The sequence below is a fragment of the Polistes fuscatus genome, unplaced genomic scaffold, assembly GCF_010416935.1.
Source record: "Polistes fuscatus isolate 324 unplaced genomic scaffold, CU_Pfus_HIC Scaffold13, whole genome shotgun sequence".
NCBI lineage: Eukaryota > Metazoa > Arthropoda > Insecta > Hymenoptera > Vespidae > Polistes > Polistes fuscatus.
The window spans coordinates 179,704-193,123 of record NW_025113031.1 but is presented as its reverse complement, the minus strand read 5'-3'; the positions used below and the strand labels follow the sequence as shown (position 1 = coordinate 193,123).

The following is a 13,420-nucleotide window of genomic DNA, read 5'->3' as shown; positions in this document are numbered from 1 at the left end:
CATGCAATGAAGTTTTCTATTGTTTTTTTATTTAAATCAATTGCTTAATTTTGTTTGTCCGTACCTTAAACTTTATTTTATTAAATATTTTTTATTTATCGTTAATTAGTTAAAAATAATTATTAGACTTGGAATAATTATGAAATGGTGACGGTATGAGTGGGAGATACGTTATACGCATGTGCAATCACAAATTCAAGGCCCAAACATATTTTGAAAAAAAATGAAAGTAAAGTTGGTGGTTTCGTGTAGAAAAAAAAATTATATTATCGAAATATGTTATATTTGGTTTCATCTTGACGATATTTCAAATAAAAATAGAAAAAAAAAAAGAAGAATGTCAACAGCACACGGTGTTCCCAAGCGGTCACCCATCCAAGTACTAACCGTGCCCAGCGATGCTTGACTTTAGTGATCGGACGAGAATTAGTACTATTTTATTTTATTTTATTTTAAAACGTTTATTTGTTTCTTTTTAAGCCACAGAGTACAATATTGTTTGATTGATTCATAATAAACAAAAGATATAATAATAATTTTGTTGTTGTTAGACATAAAGGCCGGTTACGCGGCTCGCAATGTCATGAACAGTCATGGTGCACTTAGTGCTATACGGCTATCCGTGATCCTTATATATATATATTTTTAGCGTTCACAAGGTTTACGTTTACGCGTTTGTTCCGTTTCTTTCATTCATCGAACAGAAAGGCTTCAAAACTGTTCGCTTGTCCTATTTATTTTTACTTAACCTAACTTACTTATTTCTATATTTATATACACTATTTACAATTCCTATTATTAGTCTTTGGACTAGACTAGTCGATTCTTGTTATAGCACTTTTGTCCCTGGTTTGTATCGAAGTTCATTTATTCTGTCTTTTCCCTTCAATCGCTTAACCACCAGTATTTTTTTACATTCCGCCGATGCTGGTCCTTACGATCTTTCTTAGATAGCGTCATTTTGTATATCCAGCAGTTGGATTGATTCTTGCTGTCCAAGAATTGGTCATATTCAATTGTCGTTTTCCTCGCTTTTCTACTTATGTGGTATATTATGGGGACGTTATTATTGTGGGATGCGAGCACCTCCAAGCCAAGCACTTAAATAGGCATTCGTGAGGAGATTGGACGGTGGGCCCTGGATAGCTCAATGGTTAAGAGCAGTCGCCCGGAAAGCGGAAGACCCGGGTTCGAGTCCCGGTCCAGTCTGTCCAACGGCCCAATTTTTTCACGAATCCTATAAATTGGGGGCTCGTCCGGGGTGGAGGTTTGCTTTGTGTCACACGTCTACGACCGCGCAATAATTTATGAAAAATAATTAAAATGAACATCTATCAAAGAGAGGTTAGGCCGACATAAGACGCGCAGTGGCGACGCGAACGATTAGCTTGGGAACTAGGGAAGAGGTGTTCCATCCTCGTGTAAGTTATACAGCGTTGGTGGTTAAGTCTGTATTAAAGATCGAGGTTGTATTGGGAATAGCACCCTCGTGTAAGTTATACAGCGTTGGTTTAAGTCTGTATTAAAGATCGAGGTTGGACACAGGTTTTGGTTTGTCGGTTCGTTGGAAAAAGATCTAATGACGAACATTCGGGGTCGAATGTAAAGTTGCGGGGGGTAGAGTGTGGGATGCGAGCACCTCCAAGCCAAGCACTTAAATAGGCATTCGTGAGGAGATTGGACGGTGGGCCCTGGATAACTCAATGGTTAAGAGCAGTCGCCCGGAAAGCGGAAGACCCGGGTTCGAGTCCCGGTCCAGTCTGTCCAACGGCCCAATTTTTTCACGAATCCTATATTATTGTCCTGGATGTATCCCATTTTATCCAGGTAGATGAATGCTTCGGGTGGTATATATCCCGTCATTAGCGTTTTCTTGAAGTAAGAGTCGTTTGTATATGTTATTGCTGAGATTAGACTATTGCCAGGTACCTTCCTCGTGTTGACGAAATGATCTCTATTCAGTTTGAGAATATGGGTATCTATTCTGCTTGTATTTGCTAAATCGTATAATTTTGCGTTGCTTATGTATTTTTGGTAGTTCGAGTCAGCTGTTCTATATTTTCCCAGGCAGGCACGTAGACATTTTCGTTCGAATGACCTGATTTTTTCCATCGTTGCCGCATTTTGGTTGAACCAAATCGGGCTTCCATATGTCAATATTGGGCGGATTATCGTCAGGTAGCAGTTAACTTTAATTTTTGGGTTTAAGTGAGCATTAGCCTCCCCAATTTCTGGAATCCTTTCTTTGCTTTCTCAAGTTTCTCATACATATGATATCTATAGGTTAAATGTGTATCTATGTACACTCCTAGGTATTTTACCGTGGTTTTGTGTGGTATTTTATCATCCGAGTCTTTCGCTTTTTTGATTCCAAAGCTCTTCCAATTTTTCTTCACATCTCGGTTCGCTTTGTCGAGTCGTGGTCTGAATAGTATCGTTTCGCATTTACTTGTGTTTATTTTCAGCTTCCAGGAATCGCAGTAGAATAATACTTCGTGAAAGGCTTTCTCTAATTGCTCTTGGATAATCGTGGCTTTTTTCCCTTTGTTATAGATGATCAAATCGTCGGCGAATGCTATTGCAGATTTATTATTGTTCGAGTTAAAACCGAAAAGTCTCAGTATGTCGCTGTTGTAGATGTTGAAGAGTATTGGTGAGTTGACTGTTCCTTGTTGAAGACCATTCTTCACTTCGAATTTAGTATTTGTTATCTCGTTACCATCGGTCGTCACGAAACTTTTTTCTTGTACCATGTTGTACGTTAATTTGATCAAATGGTCTGGAAATTTTTTCTTGATCATTTTGTATATAAGTCCGTCTGTCCATACTGTATCGAAGACTTTCTCAAGATCTATTAAGCAAGCTCCCACGCATTCGTTATTATTGAGTGCCCAGCAGATGTCTGAGGTGAGTTTATTGACTGCGTTTAGAGTAGAGTGTCTGTGTTTGAAACCAAATTGTCTTTCCGGTATGATATCGTTCTCGTTACAGAAATTAGTTAGTGCTCTATTAACGAGGATTTCGAAAACTTTTCCTATGTTCGGTAATAAGCTGATAGGCATGTAGCTCGATGGTTCCGTAGCGTCTTTTCCAGGTTTTGGTATTGCTACTACCTTTGCTTTTTTCCAGCTGTCCGGAAAATATTTGTTGTTCAGTGCGTTATTAAAGAGCACTCCGTATAGGTCAATCATATTTACCGGTAGGTTTTTCAGAGCGATGTTTGGTATGTTGTCTATGCCTGCTGATTTTTTATTATTTAGCTCTCTGAATATTTTTATTAGTTCTCCTTTGTTGGTGAAGTAATTACTAGTTTCGTTCGAGGGTTTATCGGAACGGTTGTTCACCGAGAACTCTGTCACTGTAGTCTTATTGCGTTCTTCTTCAACAATTTCATTTTTGAGATTATTTACTGTCTTTTCAATCAGCCTACATAGACGTTCCTTACCCATCTCGCTATTTTGGGTATGAATATTTTCAAAATATGCCCCTATTACATTGAGCTTATCTTTCGGTTCGGCTATGATGTAGTTGTTCGATTGGTTCTTGCTTAATGTTTCTATATCGATGCCCGCTCTCTCCAGCAAGTCTGTATTATTTTCTGGTATCTGTAGATTCGCGATTGCTGCTTTCCCACGTGGTCTAAATATCCGGTTTATTATTGGGAACATATTTTCTGGATCGTTTTTTGGAATATCACGGATTTTCTTTCGCCAATATTTATTTATAGATATTGAGTATTCTTGTTTGAGTTGTTGTTTAACCTCCGATAATGTGTCTTTCAGCATCGTAAGTTCTGGATTATCATGATATTCGAACCTCCTGTACGCCCGATTTATTCTCGTTATGAGATAGCTTTTTGTCTTCTGTATTTTTCTTATGCGTTCATTCGAGTATACTTCCATTGAGTCTTGGTGTTTTATTTTCGGTACCGTTGAGTTTATTGCTTTTTTTATAGCCTCGTTCATCACTGCCAGATAACTGTTTATTTCGTTGTTCGATAGGTTTCTATATCTCTGGGTATCTTTATTCTGCAATAGTTATTTAGAAATCTCCGAAATTTGTCCCAGTCGGTTTGTCTGTAGTTTAAAGACTGTGAAATGTCCTGCTCTTCTAGAGTAAAAAGAGTATCTTTTTCTTTGGAGATCGTCATCGATACCGCATTGTGGTCGCTATCGTAGGGTAAACATCTCAAGTTTCCGTCTTTGTCGGTGTTGTGGAACTCTAATCTACAGTCCGCTATACAGATATCTATGTATGAGTTTCCTCTGGGAAATGAGAGGATATCTGTGCTTCTTAGACAAGCTTTATACTCTATGTCGTTATCTTGCAGCCAATTGAAGAGAAATGTTCCTCTTGGATTGCATGTGTTATTTTTCCAGTATTGGTGTTTCGCGTTCAAGTCACCTGCTATTACGTAGTAGTTATTTGATGCTTCCAGTTTCAGGTATCGGAACATTTTCGCGAATTCGAGATGGAATTCTTTTTTGTGGTTACCTGCCGCGTAAGCTGCAATTATGTATATCGAAACGCCATCGGTGAGGTTGAGTTTTATCACAGTTGTTTCTATTATTTTCGAGTTCGTAAGTGCTTGCAGATTTATATTGGTGTACTTGATGTTTCTCTTTATTGCTATAGCGGTACCCCCACCTTGAATGGAGTTTGGTCTGTCTGTTCTTATGATGTCGTAGTTTTGGAATGATATTTTATGGATGCTATTAAGCTTGGTTTCACTTATGAGAATGATGTCGGGTTTATGTGTTTTCATAAATTTAAGAAGAGTTGCTCTTCTGTAGTTTTGTATGAGCGAGTTTACATTTATGCTGACTATGTTGAGTCTTTGCTGTCTGTTTTTTATTTTTTTATTAATATGTGTGTCCATTGTCATTTTGTTCGATGATATCAAAAAGAACGTCCATACGTTTTGAATTTTCGATGACTCTCTCTTTAAGCCAGTCAAATTGCTTTTGGAAGACCTCTATGAGAGTCTTCTTAACGTCTTCAGCTATTTCTGAGATTTTTTGTGTTTCTGTTATCGTTTGGTGGTTTTGGATAACGTTAGTGGCGAATGCTTCTCTGCGACCCACTCTGTTGTTTGTCGGGTTGTTTTTTACGACTTCAGAGTATCGGAGGTTAGGTCTCACATAGTTATTTATTTGTAAGATTTTATGTTGCCTCCTTTCTTGTTCTACTCGTTTCTTTTCTTTGATTTTGTTTAGCAATGCTAGTCTCTTCGGGCAGCCTTTGTACGATGCAGGGTGTCCATGATTGTTGCACAATACACAGAAGAGGATTTCTCTATTTATCTCTTTGTCTTGTTTGTTGATTTTACATTGACCTGGCTCGTGGTTCTCTTCACATTTGACTCATCGGTACCCCATGTTACAATTGGATGCTACATGCCCGAGTCTTTGGCATTTTTTGCATTGGATGATTTCGGTTTTTCGCAATTTTTCCCATCTTATGACTTGATGGTTGACATATTTAATGCTACGCAATTTTGACGATACGCTAGCTGCCGATATCTGCACAATGAACATTGGAAGTTCCTTGTTCATTTTCAATGCATGAGCTGTTGTGAATCTCGATACTTTGGTGAATTCAAGGTCTTTAATATTCATTTCTTTTAGCTCATTGAGAATTTCTTCTGGTTCGAAGCTATTGTTCATTCCTTTAAGGATGAACGTTTGACTCTTTTCAGTTTTTGGGGTGTATGTGAAATACCTTGTATTTGATTGGTCTAAGGCCGCCTTGACTTTATCGTAGTCTTCGTAACTGGATACGTTCACCGTCAGTTTGTTTTCTCCATTGTCTCTCACATAGAATTCCTCGATTTTAAGTTCTTTCTTCAGAGCTGTCGTTATCGTTTTCGCGTTTTTTCCAACGATGTTTATCGGAGGTAGTTTACATTTTTTTTCCGTAGTTCGTTCTTGTGCGGTAAGCCGCGGTTGTTTCGGTGTATCGGTGTTTTGTTTTCTTACTTCGGTTTGTTGTTGCTTCGCTTCTACATCGTCCTTGGGGGTTAACGGAGCGAATCTGTTACTAAGCTTTATATTATCTTCAAATGATTTTACGCTGCTCGATTCAGAGATTATATTTGAAGCCGGCGTGGAGCTTGTTCTTCTCTTTTCAGTTTTCTTCAATTTTTCGTTCTCGTTCTTTAATTCTTTGTTCATTTTTCTTAGGTTTTCGATGGTCTCCGAAAGATTATCAATTTTCTTCTGCATTATTGAACGCCAAAGATCAGTACTTTCTTCGTTTACACTCTGAGGTTTTTCTTCATCGGTGTCTTCATGTTTTTTCCCCCTGTCTGTCCCTCTTCTCGGGTATTTTAGGTTTCGGATTCAAGCGAGCGCGTTTTTTGGCCATTGTATTTCCCTGTGTTTCCATTTCAGTTTTGTCACTGTCCATATTACTACTATTTATATATACATCCGTTACTGCTGCCGCCTCCTCTGTAGGAGGCTGGCATGTTAATCGAAAGTAATTATCGATGCTTAGATTAATATTTTCTTTGCTTTTTCTAATAATTTCTTTCTTATTATAGCACTGGTCGATCCAGTTTTTGCACTAATCGTGAAAATTCACGTCGGATTTCACTCACGTACGAGCTCCGGGACGATCCACTCGCCTCGACGGTTCGAGGAGAAGTGACGAGAGCTAGTACTTTCATCGCGGTATGGCCGTTGACGAGAATAACACATCAATTAACTGCTCTTAACCATTGAATTCGTAGCACTACTATGGAAAAGACAAAAGAAAATACTACAAGACGCCTGATACATACGAGTCTCGGAAAACACGATTTATCGGAAATTTTCGATCGATCTGGTAAAAAGTTCTGACACAATTAACCCTTTCCCCTACGATCGAATTTCCAACTGTGCGGGCCTAAAGCGACACCAGTCGGTCGCGCGCAGCGACATATATACAAGCTTGGCTCAGTGCTCGAAACTGTACTAATCTCAAACTTCCTATGATTTGTATATACACGTGCGCGGTACAATTAACTTTGCAAGATGTTTGATAAATAATTACGGTTAGTTGGTTATTAAACAAAAAAAGACTTATTGTTGGAAATTGAATAATCCATTATTAATAACATTTTTATTTTAATACAAAAATTTAGTAATCTTTAATAGTATGATATCTCTCAAAACATGTTGGTACATGTAATGCAATTTTACACTTTTTGCATTTCCACGTTGTCCAAACGTACAATGTCACTACCATTGTCACTACTACTGGTAGCAATGTCATCAATATACTCAATACTAATTTTTCTTTTGGAAGACATCATAATGGGTGATTTTATAATACTTCTTACATAAGATGTAACGTCAAATGCGAATGAGAAGAAACTGAACGTCGCGTCTCTGGAATTTCTCTGTGACCTATTATATTCATGTAGGATTGGAAAAAATGTAAGCAAGAAACATGAAGATATGAATATTCGAAAACGATCGTTGCTAAATATATACGTAGTTCGAATAAGTAAAGTTATTTTTCGGTTCGGTAGAGATATAAGAAATATCGTCCTTTATTACACAGTAACAGAGTATAAGGGTGAAGAGGGAAAAGAATCAAGGTAGAGAATAAGAATATCAGAGTAAGAAAGTGTTAAACTAGAGTTACGAAAAATATTCCTACATTCATATTTGGAACGGCCGCCCAAACAATATTCTGAAATGTTTTGTTTTTTTCGCCCGGTAGACTTACGACGCCTCTGAGGCGTCTTATTCGTTTTTGGTCCGATAACCTTGTGACGCCTCTGAGGCGTCTTTGTAAGCTAAAGGGTTAATAAGGTAGGTTACAGATTTCCATCAGTTCGTTGGGAATTAAATCGAAGAGACATGTGGATAACCGTTATAAACAAAAAAAAGTATCTAACATAACCTGTAAGAGCAGTCCTACTGAATTAATTATGTTTTTAAAATAGTTTATCTAAAAACCTATTTTATTTAATTATTTTAGTATCGATGGTTCGCCATTGTCTCCTAAACCATGGCATACTTAATGCAGTGTTCATTTTATCGGTGGCAATAAATCAGATGACGAAAACAGTCCTAGTTACGTCCCACAAAGTTTCCCTACAATCGATTCTACAAACAAGGTTGACAAACATGGGACTTCAACTAGGCATCAATGTTTCATGGCACGCAGAAAGATAAAACTTGAAGTTACCATACTACAGCCAAAAATACAGATAATTGAAAATGTTAATGAAACAAATTCAGATGAATCTTTACTGGTCGATGAAGAATACGAAGTAAATGTGCCATTCGATACTAAATATATAGAATCCACATCTACTTATTATAGATATATTGATAATAATTACTGCGATGCTGGAATCAAAGTGGAACTACCAACAAATCCAAATAATGTAGTAAATAGTACTTGCCAAATAAAGGATCTGTGTTGCGGTGAAGAAACGAAAAATTATATAAAAGAAATAAAATCACAGTTAACTTTTAAGAAAGATCATATGAAGGTAAATAATTAGTTATACATTTTGTAATTATATAAGATACTTCTTGCAAGCAAGAAGTATGTTGTCTATAGCTATTATTTAATGTAGAAAAACTTTCTGTTTTATTTTAAATATGTGTACAATTATTTTAATATTTTCTTATTTTTTCCTTTTTCTTTTATGAAGGATTATAATAAAGCTCAAAAATAATAAAACAAACAATTGTGGTTCGGATGTAATTGTAAAAGAACAATTAAGCTAGGATTATAAAAAACGATTGAAGTATGAAGATGATATCTCGGATATAAACGAAAAGATATTTGAAGAAATAATAATTGCTATGTAAATGTCTGAATAATAATATATAATAAGGCTAAAACAAAATCGTATTATTCTTTTTTCTTTTAAAAAATTAAATAACAATTAATCCTATAGATCCTGAAGACAAATTAATTTCAAGAAAATGTGAAGAATCATCATCAAAAGAAGGAAATACCTGCTGCTCTGTCAGTAATTTTGCAATCTACTGTCTTAGAAAATGATTTACAAAATATATCTATTACGAAATAGAAACGGAATACAAAGAGATAGATGTAATATGTACATATTTACCCAAGTAAATAATACTTTTTTATTCATCGAAAGAAATTTATTGTTTTATTATTATTTCTGCTTCAAGAAACTAGGAGATGATCTTGAAATTATAGAGAAACTTCATGATCATATTACTATAATGAATATAAATTTTATCGCAAAGCTTAAAAAAAATTAATCTAATCTAGAGGCATTATGAAAAAAACAAGAAAAAAATAATTATTATATTTTTGACAATTTTTTAAATTATTTTTTAAATTATTAAATTTTGTCAATGTATCCCAAATGGAAACTATATTTTCTTAATAAAATGTAATAAAGGAATAATTTTTCTTTTTTACCATGTTAAGTATTACATCTGTTCGTGGCATGGATCTTCTATATACAGATTTTGAATACAGTCATGAAGCTGTAATAAAAGTGATAAAAGTGGACTGAGAGAGACAGAGAATAGAGAAACTATGTTTTATTTCTCTCTGCATAGACTAGTTTCGCAGTAAGGGAAGTACCTGTGTACGAATAATGGTACAGAATTTAAAGAACTCGGTAGGCGGCAACTCAACCTTATCAGTTGTTGATATCTGTCAAATTTCCTAATTTCCTTTCTACAGCTCAAATAAGACCGAAAGAATAAAAAATTTACAATACATCATGTATTTATGCACACACACACTATCTGTAATACATTTAATAACTAGAGACGGCTTTTTTTGAAACCTAATTTTTTTTAAATAGTGCAATGAATATATGCATACTGTAATTATGCAACTTTATAGACAGAATATTAAATCAAATTAACGGAATCTTAAAAATAATATATTATTATACTTGTTTGTAAGTCACTAAATTGAATTATGCTTAAATACTCCTCCGTGGTATAATCTGATATTTTACTAAATATTTTTTTAACATGAGCTTTAGAAGCTGCATTTTATGATCCGATAAGATGGTTTGTTCAAATGCATGATTATCGTTATCATAAATGTGGACAGAAAACTCTCTAACCAATATAGTAATAATGAGCTCGACAATAAAAAAAGAAAATTTTTTCAGCTATCATACATGTTTTACCACGTCCTCCAAAACTGAAAGTAATCCTCCTTGATCTTTTATTCTCTAGAAGCCCAAAAGACCTGATTTTGGATTAGACTCTCCCAGCATATGTCACACTCAAAATGCTTTGATACTTTTGCCAGCAATGTATACAACAACATTATTTGCGTAATCAGATACATTCCATGAATCTTGATTTAGCTCGTTTCCCATCATTGAGGTTGGAGTTTAAGTTTCATTATCAGAATTGGTATTGATTCTTAAAACTATGTCAATTTCATGTTTCGTGTCCAATGACTTGAATAACTGAGAAACATTTAAAATTTAGTTTCCATTGATTTACAAGTCTAAAAAATTTCCGTTACGTCATGGAGAATTATCTGAAATATAATTTTTAATATAGATACTATATCTACATGCTTTAAAATAATTTTGCTGTACTCAATGTTAGAATATTGGCTGGTCGTCTTATACCTCACTGTTATTGTCACTGTATATTATATAAATAAATGCATATGGTTTCTTTGAAGTGTGGTAAAAAGAAGGCGGTGTCTTCCAAAATCTTTCATGATTGCAGTGTTGTCAGTTCTTTCTTATCGTTGTGGAAAGTTATATGCTCTCTTTTCGAGTAAAATAATTGAAAATATATGAAGAAAGAATAGGTTTAATAATGCCATAAATAATTATTTTTTAAGAGAATTATATAATGTTTACCTTTTAACAGATTCTGGTATTGATTATTCCTTGTAATTGTGGCTGCATTTTATTCGCATAATAATTCACATAGACTCTCTATGAAGGAAACATTAGTTAAAAGAAATCTTTATATCGTTAACCCATTGAAAAATGAAATTTATATGCATAGATCCGATGCTGTAATGGACTTTTTCTCTTGGACGTGTTACGGTCTTTGATTGGAATAAAAAATGTAGAGCCACATACTTAGCTAAATCTAATTAAGAAAGTAGTTAATGTATGAAATATAAAAAATATAAAAAGAGAAGCAGAGCACCATAAATTGAATTAAAAAACAATATAATACATATATTTTACTCAGTAAAGTATTTTAATTGAACAAAATATTGCTGTTCTACTTACTATTGTCTGTTATAATACCAGGATAAAGAGAACGATTTATAACTCATCGGTATACTTAGATCGAAATCAGAAAAATGTCATCGTATGGTAAAGGCATAAAAAAATCACACAGCATGTTATCTTGTTTATTCATGTTTAACCTAAGTTGATGATCACTATAGAGAAGAAATGAAACGTATTAAAACTAATAAATGATAATACATACCTCAGTTAACCTAAAAAACTAATAAATAATAATATATATCTCAGTTAACCTCAAATAACTAATAAATAATAATACATACCTCAATTAACTTCAAAAAAAGACTTTTATTACTAATATTCACAAATGATAAAAATCACAAATGTAATTCCTTACCTCCGACGTCTTCGTCTTCAAAAAACAATTCTAATGTTAAAATTATATCGATTAAAAATTTTAAATTGAAAATTTGCAAAAAAGGAAGAGACGGTAATTATTATTTATCGACTGAAGAGTCTTCGTAATTTGTAAAATTTTATCTTTATCGAGATAATATTTTTGGGATCAACAAATGATCGTTTGGTCTTTCAGAAATTAAAGGATATTATTGTGATCATCATTCTATTTCGTATCGCGTATACATTCCGGATTTTTCAAATAAGATACATGTAATTTCTCGTACAAATTAATATCAGAAATTTAATTTATAGTTATTTATTTTTTCTTGTAGTATTTATTATTTATATATATAATATTTTTCTATATCGAGGGTTTAGAATGGTCCAAATAAGTTGTCCAATTAGTTTCTCTAAATCGCTAAAAATTATATTCTACCTGTAAAATAAGAGAAACGACGATGATAAGGTCATTTATTCGTCCCTCTTTTACAACACTATTCGTTAGTAACCCGTACGGTTAATAACAATTACTAATATATCTTTATTTAACGAAATTTATAAACTAAATACGTTCTCACTTTTCTTTGCTTATATACCATCATAGAGGCGCGCGGATCGTACTTAACGCGCCAAGTTTAAAGAGAATATATTCTCTTTACATATATATATTTATTTATGAATGTTTTCTATAGTTTTTCACTATACTCATATTATATATATATATACATATTAGAATATATCAAAAATATTGAAATTTATTGAATAATTCTTATATTTTAAATTGAACGAAATAATATTCGTATTATTATTTAAAGAAATAATTAGTTATTATTTATGTTTGTTTGTTTTAAATTATTTATCAGATTATTATATTATACTTCCAATCACATTGAATGAATTCGTATTGTTTATAATAAATGTAAAAATAAAAATATATGATTTTTATTTCTCATTTTATATTATTTAAACACGAAATAACACATAATTCAAATCTTTTTTTTTAAATTTACAATAATTTATCCAGTTTAAATCAGGATTTATAGATGCCGGAATGTTTTCCGATAATTGCATTGAAATTTTTCAAATATCTTCTTTAGTAGATACTTTGTTTTTTATCTTTGATTTTTTATCTTTTATATTATTTTCTATTACTTCTTTAGTATCGATTATTTTTATTTTCTATATTTTTAACAGGTCTTGAAAACATTTATTAATTCTGATGTTAAAACAATTGTTAATAATAACTAAAATATCAACATTCATCTGCTTCGATTACAGTTATTATCTTCATCATAATAGTTATTTTCTAAAAAAAAAATGTATTAATGTATTCTTTCTGCTGTGTAGTGTAGTGGCTACAGTAGCTACAGTGTGTGTATGTTTTTCACGTCGCCGATACCTATATTTTATCTTGACAGCGCTAACAAGTATGTTTACCTTTCTTTCTTTCTTTTTCTCTTCGTTCTTTTTCTTTGCTTTCTTATTTCTTTTTTTCGTTATTATGAAGTAAACTTAATATATTTTTTTTCTATTTTTTCAATAGTTTTTTATAATAATTTTATAGAAAATATAATTAAAAAAAAAATGCATTTATATTATGGGCAATGCGAATTTATTTTTGGCTTACGATATAAATTTTTTTAAGGAAAATTTATTAAGAAAAAATAAAAAAGAAAGAAAAATTTAATATAAATTTTATTAAGAAAATTAGAAAGAATTATTGTTTTTTTTTTATTCAAGGTTTATTATTTTTGACAATAAATAAAGAAACAGCGTGTTATAAGCATCAAGATTCGATTTAAAAACGCCGCGCTTATACGCCGATATATGTAAATAAACAAAACG

At 32.9% G+C, this 13,420-nt stretch overlaps 2 long non-coding RNA genes across 9 annotated transcripts; one reads left to right on the top strand and one right to left on the bottom strand.

Annotated features, from left to right (window-relative positions):
* The first annotated feature begins 7,232 nt into the window (after window positions 1-7,232).
* On the top strand, window positions 7,233-9,114 carry LOC122513761. Of its 6 annotated transcripts, none has more exons than XR_006302850.1 (4): window positions 7,233-7,895; window positions 7,972-8,491; window positions 8,657-8,812; window positions 8,906-9,114. It is a non-coding gene; the product is annotated as an uncharacterized LOC122513761 (long non-coding RNA). The 6 variants fall into 6 exon arrangements; XR_006302852.1 differs by lacking the exon at window positions 8,906-9,114 and having other exon boundaries at window positions 7,233-7,421; window positions 7,711-7,895; window positions 8,657-8,787; XR_006302848.1 differs by lacking the exon at window positions 8,906-9,114 and having other exon boundaries at window positions 7,233-7,421; window positions 7,549-7,895; window positions 8,657-8,787.
* A 401-nt stretch (window positions 9,115-9,515) lies between these two features.
* LOC122513760 lies at window positions 9,516-12,191 on the bottom strand. Of its 3 annotated transcripts, none has more exons than XR_006302846.1 (5): window positions 12,012-12,191; window positions 11,216-11,370; window positions 10,832-11,069; window positions 10,592-10,737; window positions 9,516-10,497 (listed from the first exon to the last, which is right to left on the bottom strand). It is a non-coding gene; the product is annotated as an uncharacterized LOC122513760 (long non-coding RNA). The 3 variants fall into 3 exon arrangements; XR_006302845.1 differs by lacking the exon at window positions 12,012-12,191 and adding an exon at window positions 11,574-11,670; XR_006302844.1 differs by lacking the exon at window positions 12,012-12,191 and having other exon boundaries at window positions 11,216-11,449.
* Window positions 12,192-13,420: the final 1,229 nt, after the last annotated feature.